At 42.7% G+C, this 21,040-nt stretch overlaps 1 pseudogene; it reads left to right on the top strand.

Annotated features, from left to right (window-relative positions):
- The first annotated feature begins 1,240 nt into the window (after nucleotides 1-1,240).
- LOC137208458 (mediator of RNA polymerase II transcription subunit 6 pseudogene) lies at nucleotides 1,241-1,813 on the top strand (annotated as a pseudogene).
- Nucleotides 1,814-21,040: the final 19,227 nt, after the last annotated feature.

Genomic DNA, 21,040 nt, shown 5'->3' on the forward strand with positions numbered 1-21,040 from the left:
GTCTGACACTCTTACTCTTCACCATATCTTTATTCTATACTCCATGAAAAATGAGGTAACCAACATCAAGGTTTTCAACATAGCTTGAATGTAGCCATTTTCATCAAAGACCCACAGGGCTTCCAGATGGATGCTATACACTAACCCATTCCAGTTATGAAGTTCCCCTGCCTGTTGTTGTTCAGCTTTTGCATTTTGACTGGAGGAAGACCCCACAAACACAATTGAGTAATGGCAAGGGTGAATATCCATGATCGGCTACTGGAGATTTTTGAGTTGACAGTTCCCACTTTGCAGTCCCCATTTTGAAGAGTGGTGGTGTCCTGGATTGCTCCCAGAAAGAATGATCCCTTCCAAGACTGGACATATAATAAGGAAGTGGACAGAATAGAGAAACTAACATTGGAAAACTTCAGTGTTTCCATGAGGGAATTTCTTCCCAACATATCTCTAGACATCACTATGTTTTTTCTGAATCCCAAACCCCAACAAAAGTTGGTCAAGAAATTGAGAAAATGGGGAAAATATTACAATTACATTGAGAAAACTAAAGCCTAATCATCAACTAAGAGACGTTTGAAGGAATCCACTGACATCAGGTAGAAAGCAAGAGCAAACAGCTGACACAAGCAGCCAAGGGTTGAGGCCAACATTTCAGGAAAGTGGACCAGCTTCATGTTGGAGGGAAACTGTCCCCATCCAGTCAGCTGATCTTTCTTTGTAGCTGTTGCCATTGTTATAAGTGTGTGTTCATTGTCCTGTTAGCTGTCAATGGTGAGTTGTTTGGGGGAAAAAAGTAACAGTAATACATTTATATGCATATATACTTTATTAAAAATTCAATGAGTATACTAAAAAATAAAAAGTTTTGGAAGTAAAGTAGTTCTTAAATTGGCAGTTTCAACATGAGATTCTATTGTGCTGTTAAACTTGCTGGGACATCCAATGTTACATTATTTAAATACTACCTAATAATATTTACTGGCATTTTCAAGCATTTGAATGTTTACTATAGGCTATAGTTCCTTGCAAATACTACTAAACCTAATGTTTCTTATTTATTAAATACATTTTCTTAGATATTCATGATCATAAGTAAAGAATGTGAAGAACGTTGAAGTACTTTAAGAATCACTTAGGATTTGGGGAATTCCTAAGAATTCCTGGGAATTCTGGTTTCTCATCTCTGAATCCTGAAGATTAATATCTGTTGGAAATCTGGAAACACCAGAATTCTTAAATGAGACGATTGACGTGGGAAAGATGGAACATCCTTTTGCATGCCCAAGAGCCTATTCTTTTCAGCTCCTGGAAGCAGCAGGGGCAGCCCCCTACCCACATCATCCCACTAGCTGATTGCTAACAAGTTACAGCTGGCATGAGCTCTCAGGCAAGAGACTTGGGATCAGCTGTGAACTCCAATATGCTCACTGCAGTGGGCAGAATTCAGTGTGCTTTTGATGGAGCCATGTCGTCCTGTCAGTATCATCCACCTGCACGTTATTGATGGTACTTCAAGGACCGCTTAAAAAAAAAGATAAAGCCAAACCTAAATCCAAAGAAAAGAAGAACAAGCTCTATTTTCCAGAGACAACATGTGGAACTTAGACAAAATTTTCCACCCAAATTCGTGCAGCCAAGATCTAGAGAAAAACCTAGCCCAGTAGATGGGACAAAGAAGGAGTCAGAACCTACCATCAAAAGTGTAAAATCGAAGGTGGATACCCCAAAGAACATCCCACAGACAGTGAGCACAAAAGGCTCCCTGAGAACAAGCAAGATGCCCGTGAGTGCAGGACAAAAGAGAAGGTGATGTGCCTTCTCTTCTCCTTTGTTTTTTTTTTTTTAATATTTATTTATTTGCACCATGTCTTAGTTGTGGCAGGCAGGCTCCTTAGTTGCAGCTCCAGGGCTTCTTAGTTGCGGATCGCTGACTCCCTAGTTGTGGCACGTGGGCCCTTAGTGGCGGCATGCAAATTCTTAGTTGCGGCATGCATGTGGGATCTAGTTCCCTGGCCAGGTATGGAACCCGGACCTCCTGCATTGGGAGCATGAAGTCCTATCCACTGTGCCACCAAGGAAGTCCCATCTTCTTCCTTGTTTTTGTACCTCCCTCCTATTCATGGCAGACGTGTTCAACACGAGAACACCTTGTCGTAGTCCTCTTCTCTGAATGGGAAGTGCCTGTTATTTAAGAAAGACGGTTACTCCCTTCATGCTTTCTAGCTGAACTTTCCTTATGCACCTTTTGTACCTTTTTCCCCAGTGGGCTTGGGCAGCCCACCCACTCACTTGTGTATTTGTATATAGAGGAAAAAAATTATATACATATATGAAGATATGTACATATTGCAAAAAAAATTTAAGCAGTTTGAGGACAACAATTTATCAAGAAAAGTTCATTATTGCAGAAGGCTAACTGTCTGTGCATGGACATTGTATCAAGTTTCTTCCTCTACACATGCACCTCACTCACAGAGCTAACTGTTTTGAAGTACTTCACGCAGATGCTACTCCAAAAATGAACATATAAAACCCGTCAGGTTATCTTTGTGCAAGGACCCATGCCAATCTTTTCTCCAACCATTCAGTCTGAGTGTATGTGCTGTCAAAATGTGGTCTCCTGCAGTTTTGTTTTCATTTCATTTTATTTTATTAATGAATCCAAGCATTTCTTTAGAAGAGATGTAGTGGTGGCACATTTTTAGAGAAGCAAACAACATACTTCACAGACAATCCCCAACTGCAGTAGCAAGCAAGGCTCAAACCCTTCCCACGAAGAGTGACATGCAGAGTGGACTGGCATGTACTGCCCAGGCAGAAACATTTGGTATTTATTCTGTGGAAAATGGAAGTCCTTGGAAGATCGGTATAACATGCCCAAGGCAATATTTTTGAGAAGATAAATTTGTCTTTTGACTGGGATGATACAGTCATCTGTCAGCTAGCTGTTGGCCCATTCACCAAAAGTAGCTGTCTAGGGCTTCCCTGGTGGCGCAGTGGTTGAGAGTCCGCCTGCCGATGCAGGGGACACGGGTTCGTGCCCCAGTCCGGGAGGATCCCGCACGCCGCAGAGCAGCTGGGCCCGTGAGCCATGGCCGCTGGGCCTGCTTGTCTGGAGCCTGTGCTCCGCGACGGGAGAGGCCGCAACGGTGAGAGGTCCGCGTACCGCAAAAAAAAAAAAAAAAGTAGCTCTCTACAAACCACTTCTTTGTTTTTAGTCAATTTTTGCCTATAGGGAAAGAGGCTGAAATACACGATTGTACGAATTGCTAGGAGGTGGGGATCTTGATGGAAGCCAAAGAACTAGAGGATGGATGGATGGATGGATGAATGGGCAAGTTACTGAGGCCTCTGAGCCTCAGTTTCTTCATCTGTAAAATGGGAGTGAAATACCTACCACTTGAGAATGGATGTAAAATGCTCAGCAGGGTGCCTATCATATAACCGTTACTTTTCAAATGTTAGCTAATGTCATCACCACCACAACTACCACCAGGACCACCAGCGCCATCATCACCAGCAGCTACAGCAGCAACATGGCATGCTGTCCATATAGGGCCTCCAGAGCAGGCCTTCCCAGAATCTCTGGAAATCTGATCCACGGGCAGCTCATTACTGCTTGTCCTAGGACTCCTCAGCATGCTCTTCCCCAGGGTGGAGAAGATCCAGTCAGGGACAGAGTCAGAGGAAATAATTAAGAAGGCTGAAAGTGTCCACCAGGGAAACAAATTAAGTGTTAATTGAAGCACATTGACAATCCCCAGAAATTTTAAATTGGTTGGACTCCCATTGTGTTATTCAAGTGTTCCTTAGAGATGCTAATCCACCCCATGGAGACCCCTTCACAAATGGCAGGTGCCAACAAAGAGCCTTGGTTAAATCCACCTTAAGAGAAGTATTCAGGAATGGACAACCCCTGGGCTCCTCCAAAAACCAAGTTAAGATTATTTGTCCCCTACTCAATTCATCTTTCACCCCCAAACACATTCTCTAGGAGCAACCTTCCTCTTTAGAAGTTCCTCTCTTGGGTTTTAGAGAACTTTTTGGCTTGAACTCTTTCTAAAATTAAAGCCAACTGCTCTTGCTGTCAGATGCAGTGATATTTCACTCTGGCTAGAGCTGACTATCAGAGACGCATCCCAAACCACATAAGTTCTTATTGTTTAAACTGTCTTAAGCAGCTGTTAAAACATACCCTAAGATATCAAAGCCACCCTAATTAACTTCCTGCTTCTCTGGGACTTCAAAGTCTTTCCAAAAGTTTAAAATAGGGTTTTTATAGAGAATTTGACCTAATATTTAAAGAAAAATTTGCAAGCTTGCCCAAGAGACTCCACTTCTCCTTCCCTTCTCCACCCCCCTTCCCTCCCTGCCCCACAGAATCTTAGAGTTCTGCTACTAGCAGTGAGAATGGAGGAGAAATTTTAAAATCTGCCATAACCAAAAAGGTGAATCTCTTGACGCGCATCCACGCTATTTCTCAGGTGGGTAGTTGACATCCTGCCTGAATGACTTTCCCTGCTTCTCAACCCGGCAACACTGTCCCATCTTTCAAGACACAGCTCAAATGTACCTTCTCTGGGAAGTGCCCTTGACTCCCCAGGGTGAGGGTCCCACTCCCTTCTCTGGCGCCCACACAATCCCCAGGTCCCTATTTGGCCCTAATTTCGATGGATTGGAATGCATCCGTTTATGTGTCTGTCACGCTGTCTAGACCGTGAGGTTCACAGGGCAGGAACTGTTTTGTGTGAAGCTTTGTGTTCCCACAGCTTCACCCGGGGCTCTGCGTATCCATGGTCAGGGCTCCATATATGTCTGATAAATGACTGAATTCCAGCTCATTCTGGGGAAGGTGGGGTTGCATTTAATTGATCCATCCCTTACTCATTTTGCTCTCTCTCCCTAGGTTTTCTATAAACATCTTAACAAAGGTATTTTACCTAGTGATTGCTGCTCTAAGAAATAGTCATAAAAATACCCCAAACTTAGAAATAAGACCCAAAAAAGAGGGGGCGGCACATCTTTCCAAAGCCACCAAGGCCCTTTTCTAGAAGAATGCACTCAGTTCATCTTACGATTTACTATTGACTTAAAGGTCCCTGCCTTCATGAAGAAAATCTTATAGATTTTTGTCTGGTGGAGATGCAAATAATCTCTGTCCGGTGGAACAGATAACCCTTAAGATTTATGGGCTGTGGAGCATTAACCAGTTTATATCTAACTCAGTAATCTTCTTCTAACATTTCTTTATTAACTTGCCTGTAAATATCCCCACTTCTTAGACAGTTTTTGAGCAGCCCATAACATCTTATTGGTTCCCTCATTAATTAACGAGTTAAATAAAATCTTTGATTTGTGTTCCTTTTATGTTTCCTAAGAGTCAAAATTTTACGTTTTTGAAAATCATTTTTTTTAACATAGGGGGTAAGCCAGACCGACAGTGTAAAACCAAAGGTCAACGGGATGGGTCGCATAGAGCGACGGAGGGTTTGGGGCTGGAAGTGGAAGAACCTGGCTCTGCTGGGAACCCTCTAAAGCTTCTGGAACCTCCCTTTTTCCACTCTTGCCTTCACCCTCATCCATTCTCCACACAGCAGCTGGTGCTCTTTCAAAACTGTAAGAGAGATCCTGCCACACCCCTGCTTCAAGCTCCCCAGTGGCTTTCCAACACTCAGGATAAATTTTACGCTCCTTTTCTCGACCTAAAGATGCCTTGTGATCCAGCCCAATGGCTAACCCTCCAGACTCATCTCAGGACTTTCTCCTCCTCACTCACTTTGCTCCCACTCGTCTCAGGTATTATTTGCTTTCCTCAGACATACTTGGCTTTCTCACCTTCGGGCCTTTGCACTTGCTGTTTCTTCCACCTGAAAATCTATCCCCATCCTCCTTTCTTCACGTTACTGGCTTCTTCTTTTGATGTTAACTTAAATGTCACCGTCCCAGAAAGGTCATCCCTGCCTACCCTTTCTAAAGCATATCTACCATTATTCTCTCTCTCAGTACCCTGTTCTTTTTCTTCACAGCACTTCTCAGGATGAGACTATATTATGTACTGTCTGTCTCTCAGACTATAAACACTACATCGGCAGAGACTGTGTCTCTTGTGTTTGCCCTCGTGCGTGGCACGTACTAAGTGCTTTGTACCTATGTGTTGAATAAATGAACATAAAGGCACAAGAAATCCAGCTGGCTCCAAGGAAAAGTGCCTGCCCTTCACCGTCTGTATACATTTCTGAACCAGTACAATGCAAGTTCCACAAGCTTGAGCACATGTTTCAAAAGACTGCAGTCAAGAAGAAAAATTCCCAAGCTCACAACGCATCGCATGGACTCAGAGCTACTTTCAAGAACGGCGCTCCTCAGAAATACTTTGCTTCAGGAACTTGTAATAACAGGTCTTCTCACCAGCACTTCATTTCCTAACTCGAATAGATATCAAATCTCTTCATGAGAAAAGAACAGCCCTTCCTACCAAGAATTAAATGTTACCCAGAAGTACGGGGGCATCTGTACCCAAGGGCTAGGTTTAAAGCAGATGAAAGAAACAACCAACTGGAATTCAAGAATATTTCAACAGCACAATGGGGAGAGAAAACCCCAGGCTGCGCTTCAGGGCATCAGATTACATGGCTCCCTCTAAACAAGCCTGTGTTTCTTAATCAGAGCCAAAGGGCGCAGCTCCATTTCCAGGGCAAACCAGGATTTTACAGATTCTCTGATCACTCCTGCCAGGCGCTCCAACCACTTCTGCAAAATAGTCCCTTCTCCTTCAAGATCCTCCCATTGACCCCTGGGCTGTGCTGTTGGGCTCATGTGAAAAGACAGCCTTCAACAGGCGATGCTCCTTAAGAGGTGCTGGTTGATGACGTGCTGGTCTGCTTTCTCACTTTTCATATCAAGGATGTCACACAGCAGCCAAAGAGGTCATGGCAGCAGAAAGCTGTTTCCTGGAAAGGTATCTGCTGGGGGAAAGGCCAAGAAAGTTTTCGTTCACCATGTAGCTGCCCCCCCCACCATTGATTTGCCTTGAGATCAGACTCTGCTGGAAATCTGCCCCCTGGACGTCCTTCCCCTAAAAGGCTTGTGGCCAACTGTATCACTAAGGCAGGGGTGCCAACACAGTTGCCTCGCTTTGGGGTGAGTGTTATCTTGTGATCCAGGATAGGTTTATGATGGGCGGACAATGCCTTTTTCAGTGTTTTCCTTTTTCAGGTGCAAAAGGCATTTTTCTGCTCACCAGCCAGTCTGCCTACAATCAAAGGCCAAGCTGTAGCCTTCACGGCTTCGGCTGGGACCCACCCATGCAGGCTCTCTGCTGCCCAGAACCCTCCCGTCCTAACCCAGGAATCCAAATTGAGAGGTTCTTATCACTCGGAGACCAGTGCCTCCAAGAAGCCGCTTTCCCCACCCCCAAAATGCATTAAACTCAAAACTTCTTCAAACTCCAAAAACTACACACATGAACTTGTTACCATGCTTTGTTTAATTTTTTTTTTCCCTCAGAAATATTCTTGTGGCCAAAAATAGAACATTTTCCATTCTGAGGAACAAGCAGCATCCATGGGAATTAAAGTAGGGCTTCATGCCTCTTCAGAAAATTCCTGCCAAACACGCACACGCGTACACACACAGCCACTCGCAAGTTCTAAAAAGCTGCTTTCTGTAGGTGCAGCGGTGGTCAGGAGCCAAAAGTCCTCTGTTTATTTTCTATCCAAGAAAGTTACCAGAAAAGAGAGCTAGGGCACCTCAAGGACGCTTTATAGGAAAAGTCTAACTTAATCCAGTGTCATGATTTTGAAAATGGCCCCATTGTCACCCCTCCTCCCTCCCACCATCATCCCAGAATTCCTCTCAAGACTTATTTGTCTAAAATTCCAAAGCTTGCCTCAGAGCAAAGTTCACGGCCTTTATTCCAGCCAGCCACTGTTGGATAACCAGCCACGAGCTCTCTCTAAAGTTATTCCTACCATAGGATCAGAAATGGTAAATTTAGGAACATATGCTCAGGCTTCAATACTGAACAATATGTGCTAATAAAGGCAGATGTGGGTAATGTCAGAATAACAGTAACCCAGAAAATTATGCTACCAGCACAAGATACGGGAGTGTTTTGTACACTCTGTTCTCAAAGTCTGTTATTCTCAGCATCGCTGTGACCCTCTTTAATGGAACTTACATGGCTCCAACGACATTTCATATTTTTATATGTAAGCCGCTGTACACCTGCCTAAACATGGGAGTAGGTTAGCTATCAGATCTGTAGGGGCTGCGTTTTTATATGCAGCTGGTAAGCATTTGGTCACTGTTGAGATAGAGTCCTTTAAAATAATGATCTATGGCTGACACCAAAAGGAGGAAATCCAGTGAGTCAATGTAGAAAGAGTGAAAGAGAGGCCAAGGCGCGGGGAAAAGCATGAGATACGGGAGGAAAAGAGGAACTGGGAAACAGAGAAGAATCAGAATGTCAAATATGAATTGTTAGTAGGTGGAGGCAAACAAAAGCAGGTTGATTTATCCAAGACGGGCCATGGGGAGACAAGAATGGGGAGACAGAAAGAGGCAGTGTTGCCTAATGGTTAAAGGTCAGTTATCCACCAGCTAGATTACATGGGGCCAGTTCATCACTCTGAGCCTCAATTACTTCATATATTAAGTGGGGATAATAGCATCTCATGGAGGCACAAGCAGATTAAATGACTTAATATATAAGATACTTAGAAAAGCGCTTGGTGCTGAGTAAACATTCAACAGCTGTTGGCCATTTTTATTAGTGAAAGAAAAGTGTGACGGATTTACACGGGAGAACATTTGCTTATGAGTTAGACCTCCATTTACGTTGTCATTGAATTCTGCTAGTAGACACAGAAGCACACAAGTTATGAGGGAGCTGTGAGCCCAAGCAAACGTTGCCAATAGGAGGAGCTTCAGGATAACAGCTCAGATGCTAATGAGCGCTTGGAACAGTGAGGGAGCCCCCCGACATTGACCGAGAAGGGATTCATGGCTGCCAATGAGTCACCACCATTCCTTTTAACTTCATTAGTTCATTCACTCAACAAACATTGTGCAAACATCTCTTGAAGCCTGCACACCATTAGTCTTGCCCCAGCTTATCTTTCTAACATCAATGTGAGCCCCTTCCCCCAACTTCACCATCTTGTAGCTGCACAGGATAATTATTCAATATATGTGCTTTACAATCTTCCCCCTGTGCCTGGGCTCAGCCTGGATTTCTCTTTCCCTTTTCTTCAGTCTAGCAAGATACTAGTCATCCTTCCAGGCCAAGTGTTGTGGGGAGTTTGTGTGCCTTTTTTTTCCTTTTCGCCCACCGTCCGGGATGGTAAGGAGAGGATGGCTCTCCCTCACCTCAGGCGCACCATAAATACACTTACCTTGTCGTGGGTTGGGCTGTGTTCCCCCAAAGACAATATGTTGAAGTCCTAACTTGCAATGCCTCAGGATGTACGACCTTGTTTGGAAACAGGGTCTTTAGAGGTAATCACGTTGAGATGAGATTATTAGAATGGGCCCTAATCCAATAGACTGGTGTCCTTATAAAAAGGGGAAATTTATGGAGCTTCCCTGGTGGTGCAGTGGTTGAGAATCTGCCTGCTAATGCAGGGGACACGGGTTCGAGCATATGGGAGGATCCCATATGCCACGGAGCAACTAGGCCCGTGAGCCACAACTACTGAGCCTGCGCGTCTGGAGCCTGTGCTCCACAACAAGAGAGGCCGCCATAGTGAGAGGCCCGCGCACCGCAATGAAGAGTGGCCCCCGCTTGCCACAACTAGAGAAAGCCCTCACACAGAAATGAAGACCGAACACAGCAAAAATAAATTAATTAATTAATAAACTCCTACTTCCAACATCTAAAAAAAAAAAAGGGGGGGGGGGAATTTAAACACAGAGACAGACTTGCACAGAAGGAAGATTATGTGAAGAGACACGGGCCCAGGGATGGGGGCATGCCACATGAAGGTGGAGGACTGAAGTGATGCATCTATAAGCCCAGGAATGCCAGAGATTGCCCGCAAAGCACCAGAAGCTGGGAGAGAGGCATGAAACAGATTCTCCCTTACAGCTCTCAGAAGCAGCCAACCCTGCTGATGCCTTGATTTTGGACTTCCAGCCTTCAAAACTGTAAGACAATAAGTTGCCCAGTTTATGGTACTTTGTTATGACAGCCCCAGGAGACTAATAAACACCTCCATCACAGCAGGTGTGCTTGGTTTCCAGGTAGTCTCCTTGAGATCAGGGACTGAATCCTATTTGACTTTGGATCCTCAGGCCTCTTACAGCATCTGGCAGGTAAAAGTAACACTTGAAGAATCTACAGTCTAGAACTGCTGGCAGCAAACCACAGCTCATGGGTCAAATCCAGCCCACTGTCTGTTTTGGTAAATAAAGTTTTATTGGAACACAGCCACACTCATTTGCTGATGTTTTGTCTATGGCCAATTTCACACTATAACCACAGAGTTGAGTAGTTATAACAGAGACCATATGGCCCACAAAGGCTAAAATATTCACTCTCTGGTTCTTTACCCCAAAAGTTTATTGGCCCCCTATTCTAGAAGAAAAGAAACATAAATGAAGCATAGCAAGGGGTTAAAATTAATGCTAGAATAATGCACAGATAGTACAGAAAAGGGGATGATGGGTTGAACCAAAGTCTTCATAAAGAAGGTGACATTTGAATAGTGAGAGAGATTTTACTCAGAAAAGGCAAAATACTTAATTTATTCACTCTACTGTGCTGCCTGGACTGATCAGTTTTGCACTGGTAGTTGCATAATGATTAAGGGTTGGAGTTGGAGTTGGAGCTGGTTTGGGGCAAAATTATGATGTTCTGTACACATTGAGCTTGACTTGCCAAGAGGAGGTTTGCCATTCATCTGTTTAAATTTGTTTTTCAAGGAAATAAATTCAGTTTTGAATTAGTAGCACACACACACACAAACACAGTTTGAAACGAGCCACTGGACACTGCTAAACAGTCTAGGTCAGAGGCACAGATTTTGGTTGAACTCAATACAATAAAGATAAGTCATCATTGGAGGAGAAAAGATCACTCTGGAAAAGAATGGGAAATAAGAGGAAAAGATGTTTGCACATGAAATTCGGGGTAAACTTCAGAACATAAGTGCTAGGCAAAAGAAGAGAGAGAAGCCCTGAAGGATTTGAGGAGAAGCAAAACAGGAAGCACAAAGGGAATCATGTCCCTAAGGCCCAGGGAAGGGAGGATCCGGCAGTGTTAAATGCTGCCCAAGGCCAGAAGGACCAAACTATCCAATTCGGCAACTAAGAGGCCACATGGACTGGTGACAGTCATTTCGATTGCTCATCACTGGCCCAAATTATCTTCAGACTAAATCATGAAGAAGAGCACACTTCAGTTATTGTCAAGAGAAAATAAATAAATAAATAAAGAGTGTTAAGAAAAGAAAAGAAGAAATAAAGAGATGAGAAAACCACAGACATTGAAGATAACTGGGCTGAAATTAATCCTTCATAAAATCTAAATGTTACAATCTCTCTATATAGATTCTATCCTTTATCTAAATTCAGCAGGTCTGAAAGTTGATCAAATGCTAGGATCCATTCCTTTAGACAACCCAGCCCATGAAACAACTGACTTAAAACATACCAACAGGTGTTAAAGTAATCGCAGCTACAAATGACTGACCTGCTCTGTGCTGGGCGGTATGCTAGTTACTCTACAGGGACTACCTCATTTTATCTCCACTAGAACCCTATGCAGTGAATATATAGTAAAGTAGAATCTGTATTTTTTCTTAGTACATTAGGATATTGGGGCTTAGAAAGGTCACACGACTATACACCATTCTGGGAAGAAGCAAGAACAGAGGGCATGAGAGAGGGAAGAGGATTGAACCCAATATTTATTGAGTTCTTAGTCTGTGGAAGTATTTTATTAAGAATTTTACATACTTTGGCTCATTTAAGCTTCACAATAACCTATGTGGAAGAGGGGATGGTAAGGAAATAAACTTAGAGAGGTTCAATATGGTGCCAAAGGTCAAATCTGAGTGAAAAGCTTCTTGCTTTTACAAAGAAATCCTTCAGAATTCAGAAATAAATTATTTATTGAGTTATTTGAAGGTAAGAACAGTCTAAGTCCATGTTAAAATAAGGCAAAATAACTCCAGGTGCCTTCTAAGACATTTCTGAAGGGCTTCTCTGATCATGAAGGATAACAGAAACCCCAGCTCCGGCAGCCCCACCCCCAGAAGTGGAAATGCCTGCAAGAGGCTGCAGTGGCTTTGAGCTCCTCCTCCTTGAAATAAGGGATGGAGTCTCATGACCCTAAAGTTCCTTCCAACATTAAAAGTCAATGTTTCCAAGCACACAGTAGCATCTCACAAGTAGGGAGTATTCAGTCAATGTTTATTAAACAAGCAATTCAACTGAGACTAAGAAAGACCCTAGTAAAGAATTTTTGGAAAACTTTCCAATTATCAAAAATCCCTTCCCTGTTTTTGGAGAACTTTATTCTGCAAGGTTTTCACTCACTGCTTTATACAGCTCCCAATGCAGTACAAGATTGCTGGCCTATGCCCTCTCCCTGCCCTCATTCACACATTCATTCCACAAACAAACAAACAAAAATCCTTCTCTGAAATGTAGGTGCTACATTTTAGTCAACATGCAGAAGATGATCTTGAAATAACTGAGCATACTAAAAAACAAAAGGAAAGCCTTCTGCTTAAGAATGATTGATGTTCCTAGTACCTCATGGAAGACAAGGAGATAGATTAGTTGTTTTCTTATCATGGTTCTGATAAAGGATTTGGGTTCTTTGTTGTTGACTATGGTGAAAGAAAACCCTCTACTCTGCTGGTAGAAGGGCTCGCTGCTTCTGGAAAGTAATCTGGCAATTCTTATCATGAGCTTTAAAGTAAGTCAAACCCTTTGACTGCAGGATTCTCCTTCTAAGGATATAAATGTAGGAAAATCACCAGAAAAGCAACCTGAGAGAATAGTATGGTTTATTCCTTAATCTCTGTTTGTACAGTCCCTGTATTTGAGTGCTCACCAGTTGTGGAATTTTAGATGAGCTACTTAAGCTCTCTGTGCCTTGGGTTCCTCATCTACAAAATGGAGATGATAATGGTCTCTGCATTATGGAGTCATTAGGAGGATTAAATAAGGTATTAAATTTAACATTCTTTACACACATTTTGTCATTTATTCCTCATAAAAGCTCCACAAGGAAGGCAAGAAAAATATTGGCCTAACCTGGTCACTAATAAGCACACAATTAAATATAGGCTCTTCTTTTGATTACCATGTACATTACAAGGAGACAAAGATGTTCATCGCAATATTATTTACTAGAGTGAAAATTTATCAAAAATTAAATGTTCAACAACAAGAGAACAGGTAAATAAATGATATTCCCATGTGATAAAATAAGCAGCTATTTAAAATGCTTTCCCCCCAAAAGTTAATGAAATGGGAAAAATTCAGCCAATAACATTAAGTGAAAAAGTGGGCTGTGAAATTGTACTCACAGTGTGATAGCAATTTTGAAAGGATGTTGTAGTGGATAAGGCCGTCTTGGCCCAAATCCCTTCTTTGGAGCACGTAGCCCTCCCCAGCTGCAGCAAATATAACCGCAGATAGCTCACAGCTGCATCCGTCACTGGGAATTGTTCTTGGCCCTGGGAAATAGACTCATCCAAAATTAGCCCCCTCCAGGGGGCCAATGACTTGCTGATGCAGGGATACAAAGCCCACCCACCTGCCTCCACCTGGAACCTTTCTGAAAGGCTCTCTCAGCTCCAGCTCCCCCGCGTAATCAGCTGAGTCTCAGTAACACCTGCATCTGACATCAGATTCCCCCTCTGCAGTGTTAGTCTTCACTTTCTTACAGGGATGTCTCCAGAAAGAACCCGCCCGATAACATCCATGTAGCTTTTTTTCTCTGAGTCTGTTTCCAGGGAACCCCATCTAAGATATTTTTACATCAAAATATTATGAGGGAATATCTCTGAGTGATGAAATTCCTGGATTTTCCAAATTCTCTATGATGAGTCTGTATTACTCCTTTTAAATGAATAAAATGACATTGTTTTAAAAGAGGCAGTCTCCTCCCTGGAGTGTGGAACTTAATTAAGCCCATGAATTTCAATGCACAGATTTTATTTTTCTTCATCTCAGACTTGGATTATCTTTTAAAATATATAGTTTTTATCGTATATTAACACATATATGTGGAATCTAGAAAAATGGCACAGATGAACTGGTTTGCAAGGCAGAAATAGAGACAGATGTAGAGAACAAATGTATGGACACCAAGGGGGGAAGCAGTGGGGGGACGGTGTGGGATGAATTGGGAGATTGGGATTGACATGTATACACTAATATGTATAGTGTAGAGATAATAGATAACTAATAAAAAAAGATATGAAAAAAATTTTTAATATGTAGATATTTAAATGATATCATTAGTAAGTAATGAGCTTAGATTAAATACCTAGGCACACACTTTGTGGTTGCTTTTTATAACATCTTTATTGGAGTATAATTGCTTTACAATGGTGTGTTAGTTTCTGCTTTATAACAAAGTGAATCAGCTATACGTATACATATATCCCCATATCCCCTCCCTCTTGCGTCTCCCTCCCACCCTCCCTATCCCACCCCTCTAGGTGGTCACAAAGCACAGAGCTGATCTCCCTGTGCTAAGCGGCTGCTTCCCACTAGCTACCTATTTTACCTTTGGTAGTGTATTTATGTCCGTGCCACTCTCTCACTTTGTCCCAGCTTACCCTTCCCCCTCCCTATGTCCTCAAGTCCATTCTCTACCTCTGCATCCTTATTCCCGTCCTTAGGCACACACTTTGGAGTATAGAGTGCCTCAACCTGGCCAACAAGGAGGTTGACCTATATATCCCAAGGATGCTGCTGTGGCTTAAAATGTATCTCCTTTCTCTTGAAGAACGCCTTCATATATTGTGCTATTTACTAGTCACACAGAAGAATCAGCCTCACTGCTTTATATAAGTACATTCGTGTTTTATTTTTATTAATCTTGTCCATCTGCCCACTCACCTCACTATGCACTCAGATTTGGTTCTGAATACCAATGAAAGGCTTAAAAGATGCAATTCTTCCTCAAAGGATTAAGATTTTTTTTTTCATTGAGAATATTCAGAAGAATGTGCCGGAGACTCTGATGGCAATTTCAAAAGAGGAGGCCTTAAAAAATCTTGAGTGATGATACATCCTTGGAATAAGTGCTCAGCCATCTAGATTAGCTCCTTGGAGAGGAGAGTGCTTTGAATGAATCCGCTTTGGGTGTTAATCCTCCAGATAACTTTTAAGAGTCACTTTTATGTTCAATGTAATCCTTTAGTTCTAATACCAGACGTTGTCTATCAACAGCTTCGGTTAAAAGATAATAGTAAAACTTTAGAGGTAACCTTTTGAGTCAGACTTTGTACTTGTAGGCACAGTACATCTCCTATGGATGAATGCCAAATTGTTATAATGAGGCCAAAAAAGCCATCAAGATCCATAGAGACTGAAGAGAAAGAAAGAAAGAGAGAGAGAAAGAAAGAAGGAAGGAAGGAAGGAAGGGAGGAAAGAAAGAAAGAAAGAAAAAAAAGAAAGAAAGAGAGAAAGAGAGAATGAAAGAAGGAAGGAAGGAAAGAAAGAAAGAAAGAAAGAAAAGTAAAAAAGAAAGAAAGAGGGAGGGAGGGAGGAAAGGAAGGAAGGAAGGAAGGAGGAGGGAGGGAGGGAAGGAAGAAAGAAAGAGAGGAAGGGAGGGAAGAAGGAAGGAAGAAAGCAAGCAAGCAAGCTTGTGGAAAACTTCCAGCCAAACAGTACATACTACCCTCAGATAAGCATTACTATAACAACTGATAAATGGGGAAAGAACAGGGCAAAGCTTTGGGCTTTACATTTTTTTGTATCATCAGTTTTACTCTCATGAAAATGTACAATGTTCTTGCATCAGTAGGAATCAGCGTTTTTTTCCCATCAGAAATGTCAAGTACAGCCCAATGTAATATAGGCTAACCAGGCAAAAGACTTTCCATATTTAGAGAGGAGACCCTACGTGGAGTCTAGGAAAATAGCTTGTTTTTAAAACGGTAGTCTTTCTAGTGATCTCAATTCTGGGAGTCTATCGCAAGAAAATAATCAGAAATGTAGGAAAATCTTCATGCACAAAGATGTTATCACAGTGCTATTATTATTTATAATAACAATGGAAATTTGCTAAATGCTTAATACTAGGGAAATGGTTGAGTAAACTGCTATATTTAATATTTCTGAAGACTTTACAATAATAAGGAAAAGTAGTCATAGTGTTGAACGAACAAAGCAGGATATACGGGTTTATGTCAGATGCAAAGTAAACTGCATGAAAAATACACACAACTGAAGTAAGCAGTAAACATCGACTCGAAGAAGAAACAACAAAATGTCACCAATGAGTGGCTGTCTTAGGATAGAGAGGTGACACATGATTTTTTTCCTTTCTCTAACTTCGCTGCATGTTACTGATTATAATGGGACAAACTTATAAACTTTATAACAATAGAAAGAAGAGAAGGAGAGGGGAAGAGAGTAATTATTCCTCCACCCTGGCTTCTGAGGCAGTTAGAGAAACAAACTCTGAGGCCTCATTGAAATCAGGCACCAGGCGGCTAAGACGGAGAGTAGAAAATCAGCAATGTAAGAAATGGACCTAAGAGAACACGTTAAAATAAAGGTAAAAGGGTAACCACAGTGAGAACTTGCATTAGGATAATATTTTGAAATGTTAGCCCATGTGATTTTCTTGTTTTTTTCCCAGACTTTTCTTCTATTCAGTCAGCTGTGTTATTGTGAGACACTTGCTCAGAAAGTAGGAAAAAAATCACACATCTGTTCTTCCCTTGGGTTTTAGAGCCCAAAGCCTCCGCGGAGCTGGAAGAGTTTGGGGCATGAAGCGAGAGAGGCTTGCTGGCCCTCAAGGCTAGAAAGCATTGCCCAGACTAGGATGAAAGGGGAGTTGGAACAGAAGCTAAGAGAGCTGAGACTCTCGTGGGTCCCCAACGGTAGGTCCCACAGCCCAGCCACCTCCCCTAGTTGTGCAGGAATGCGTAAGGAAATGCCACAAAGTCCACACAGGCTCGAGGGCATCTGTGTTCTTTTCCCAGGTAGAGCCAGGAAGGTTTCAAGGTGCCAGAAGAGGAAAGGTGACGTGGCAGGTATACACAGCCCCAAGCAGCTGCTGGGTTTCCTCACTCTGAAGTGATAGAGAAGTTGGATTCCTGCAGGTCTAAGAGAAGCTTGGGAGGAGTGAAGTCTACCCAGTACGCACCACTTAGCAGGATGCGAAGGGACAGGATACTCAGAATACCTCTGGAGCTCTCTCGTGCTCCAGAGAGCCCACTGAGTGGCCCAGGGCCTTAGCGGCCTCAAAGAGTTTCTGTGTCCAGGGAGGTGTGGGCCAAGCCCTCCTGAGCCAGCAGAAAGAGCCATCTAGCTCTTAAAGGGCCCTGAGATGAGAACGAAAAGGACCCAGCAATGATCAGTGTGGCCTGATGACCAGGATCAAATAGAATGTTCATCTCGGTGGCTGCCAGCGCAGAGAGAAAATCATGCTCAGCAAATGCACTGCCCCCAATCTAGATGGTGGCAAGATGTCAACCCCCAAGAAATGCAGTGTAATCATGGGCAGGGGGGCTGCTGAAATGAATGAAATTTAATTTCTAATACCCAAAGGAATAAGAGCTCAAATGAGAAAGTAGCTATTTCATTGATACCAAAAAGCCATCGATTGTAAAATGCATCATTAACTTCTGTGTCATGAAGAAAGAAAGATGCCAATTAATCTGTGAAAGGATGGTTTCTCATCACTTAGAATTTTTATTTTATACTTGCTGAAAAAGCTCTTCTAGATTTGTTGGGACATAGACTTTTATTATGCACCATGCTTGTGTATATATAAAAAAGAAAATAAATTAGTTAAGAAATTCCTGAAATGATCTTTGCGTTCAGCGTCTAACTCTTCTGAATCAATATGCATATTTTTCTGCACAATATTGTCCTCTGTGTTGATGATGGAACATTTCTTACAAATGCCCCCACTATTGGCTCCAGGTTTTCTTCAAGATGTTGCCACCCATTCTAAAATGTGTAATGTTGGTGCATTCTTGCTTGGCACGTACTAACAGGCAATGCCTTTTTATACAACTCAGTAACAAAATATATCACAGTTTCATAAGCTTGCAGTAATCTACCTCTATTACCCTGTATGAGGTTGTTGCTTTACAGTGGTTCCTCAAACATATAATTTTCTTTACTGATATCATATTTATACCCCACTGCTCTGTTTCCAAACCTTTCCATTAACTCTAACTTTTCATTTCAATACTGAAATTTAGGATGATCTTTTTGAAAAATTTTCAAAGAGCAGCTAAACTCAACTTGGGTAATACCAACAGTGCATATAATTCAACTGAAGGGACAATAATACAAATACCTATGACTAAGTTCAAACATGCACAGGTTAGCGCTGTCACCTGGCCAACAGCGATTCAAAGATGCCATCAGTTATGAGATCCTGATTTCAGGGCTTCCCTGGTGGCGCAGTGGTTGGGAGTCCGCCTGCCGTAGCAGAGGACACAGGTTCGTGCCCTGGTCCGGGAAGATCCCACATGCCGTGGAGCAGCTGGGCCCGTGAGCCATGAGTCTGAGTCTGTGCGTCCGGAGCCTGTGCTCCGCAACGGGAGTGGCCACAACAGAGAGAGGCCCGCGTACTGCAAAAAAAAAAAAAAAAAAAAAAAAGATCCTGATTTCAGAGTTGTCAACATATGAAAAGCATATATTAGAATTAATGAAGTATGCTTGTAAAATCAAGGTTTGCCCATTACACAGATGCAAGGCCCTCCCATCACAGCACTGGGAGATTACACTTGCAGTTTCAAAGCACCCAGCTAAGAATACACAAGCAGGCTGGCCACAAGGTAAGGTCCAAAGTCCTTAATGTAATGCGGGCTTCTGCTATCTGGCAGGAATTGGTTAAGCAGGAACAGCACCCCTGAACTTCTGGCCTGAAGAGGAAGGTTTTATGGTTTCACAGAGGAAGTGTCACAGCATCCATTTTTCTGTACCTTCAAATCCATTTTCAGCCTGGCCCTTAATCAGGCAGTGAATCTTCCTGATAAAGAGCAGATTATAACCTTCCCTTTATGGTATGACTGGAGTGCAGTATACAAAAGAAAACAAAACAAACAAAGTGACGGGTAACGGGAGTAAAAGGGAGCATAGACATGTGTTTAACAGCTTGGCCTTGGAGTTCAACTGACATGGGTTTGAGGTCTGCTCTTATTTATTGTATTATAAGTCACTTAACCTGTGTGTGGCAGAGATTAGCCAGATACTTCACTAAAATCATTTCCTCTTCTTCCTGGGCATATAACAAGACCACACAGCCCAGCCCCCGTGAATTTAGATGGGACCATGCAATTGATTTCTGGCCAATGGAATTTAAGCAAAAGGAATATACCATTTCTAGGCCTGACATCAAAGCCCTTCTATTCCCCTCTCCTTTCTCTTATCCATTGCCACCAGATTCAGGGGACCTACGAGAGGATTCTGACGCGCTAGAGGATAGTGGCACCTCTGTATGGAAGGATCCTGAATCTCTGAATAGCTGTGTGGGGTAGACACCCTTGACCGCCACACTACATGGACAGTAACGTGAGCAAAACATCAGGCTTTGCTTGTCATAGCAGCTGTTCCACTCTATTTAATACATGCTGTCTTCCTCCGTGTCCTCTTGCATGACGGAGATTAAATTAGTTACTTAAAGGAGTTGGTACAATCCTGCTACACAGTAAATACTAAGTAAATTGTGACTATGTTATTATTGTTGGGGTCGTACAGGCAGGAGGCTTTCTTGCAGCCTATAGTAGAGGGAAGTAAAACTTCTATAAATATCAACTGATACAGACTGTATTTAAAGTGAAATTTGAGCAATCACATTTTCAGAGACTGAGAATAATCTGCAAATAGTAATAAAGATCCTGAAACGAGGAAGTGACAGATTCCGAGCAGGCATTGCAGGTCAAGGACCAGTGTCAGACTCAGAAGGAGGGCAGCAGGAGATGGGAGAAGAGGAATCTGGATCAGGCCGGAACAGAAACTGCTCCCCTGAGCCACACTGGGCCATGGTTCTCAGCAGCATCTCAGGGAGGAGGAAGTGGCCATGGTCATCAAGATTCTACCCCTGAATACATAATGATTGCATGATTCCATCATCCTCATTTGATTCCCTTATTGTTTCCATGATGTCCTCAGGTAGCAGACCCCACCAGGCACAGCTACCGGGACACTCCCCCACCTGCACTTTGAAGTCAGTTCTGGTAAGTAACGTGGCTTCTCCCTGTCCAACAAGATTTATTTCCAGCTGTGTGTGTGCAGTGCGTTCTACTGGCCTTTGAGACTTTCTCCAGTTACTCAGTCTTGTCATTTGTTCATTCACTCATTCATTCAAGGAACATTGATTGAGCACCTGCCATGTGGCAGGCACGGTGCCAGCTACTAGATATACAGCAATAGCAAAACGAATACATGTCCAATTACATATGTAGAAAAAGTACTCTGAACATGAATAAAAGGAAATCACTAGGTTCTGATGGGGAAGAACAAGAGGGACTCCATTTAGAGAGATCACCCAGGAAAACCTGCCCGAGGAGATGATAATTAAATCAATGTGGTACCTGTACCCACCTCCCCTATAGACTGTAAACGTCCTCGAGACAGGGATTCCCACAGCCCTTGGCAATGTCCCCATGCATAATAGGTGCTCATTAAATTTATAAATGAGCTTTTTCCTCTTCTAGAGAGCATCAGCCCCAATCTGAGTTTTTGACCTTCTCTTCACCCTTCTCCTGCTGCCCATCTATTGCTTTCTGTTCATCAGCAGAGCAAGCTTCAAGGAGATGCCCATATTTTTCTAGGTTCTTATTCTTTTGTAAGACTTGCCCCCGGGCAGACAAGCCTGATC

Source organism: Pseudorca crassidens, chromosome 16 (genome assembly GCF_039906515.1).
Source record: "Pseudorca crassidens isolate mPseCra1 chromosome 16, mPseCra1.hap1, whole genome shotgun sequence".
Classification (NCBI taxonomy): Eukaryota; Metazoa; Chordata; class Mammalia; order Artiodactyla; family Delphinidae; genus Pseudorca; species Pseudorca crassidens.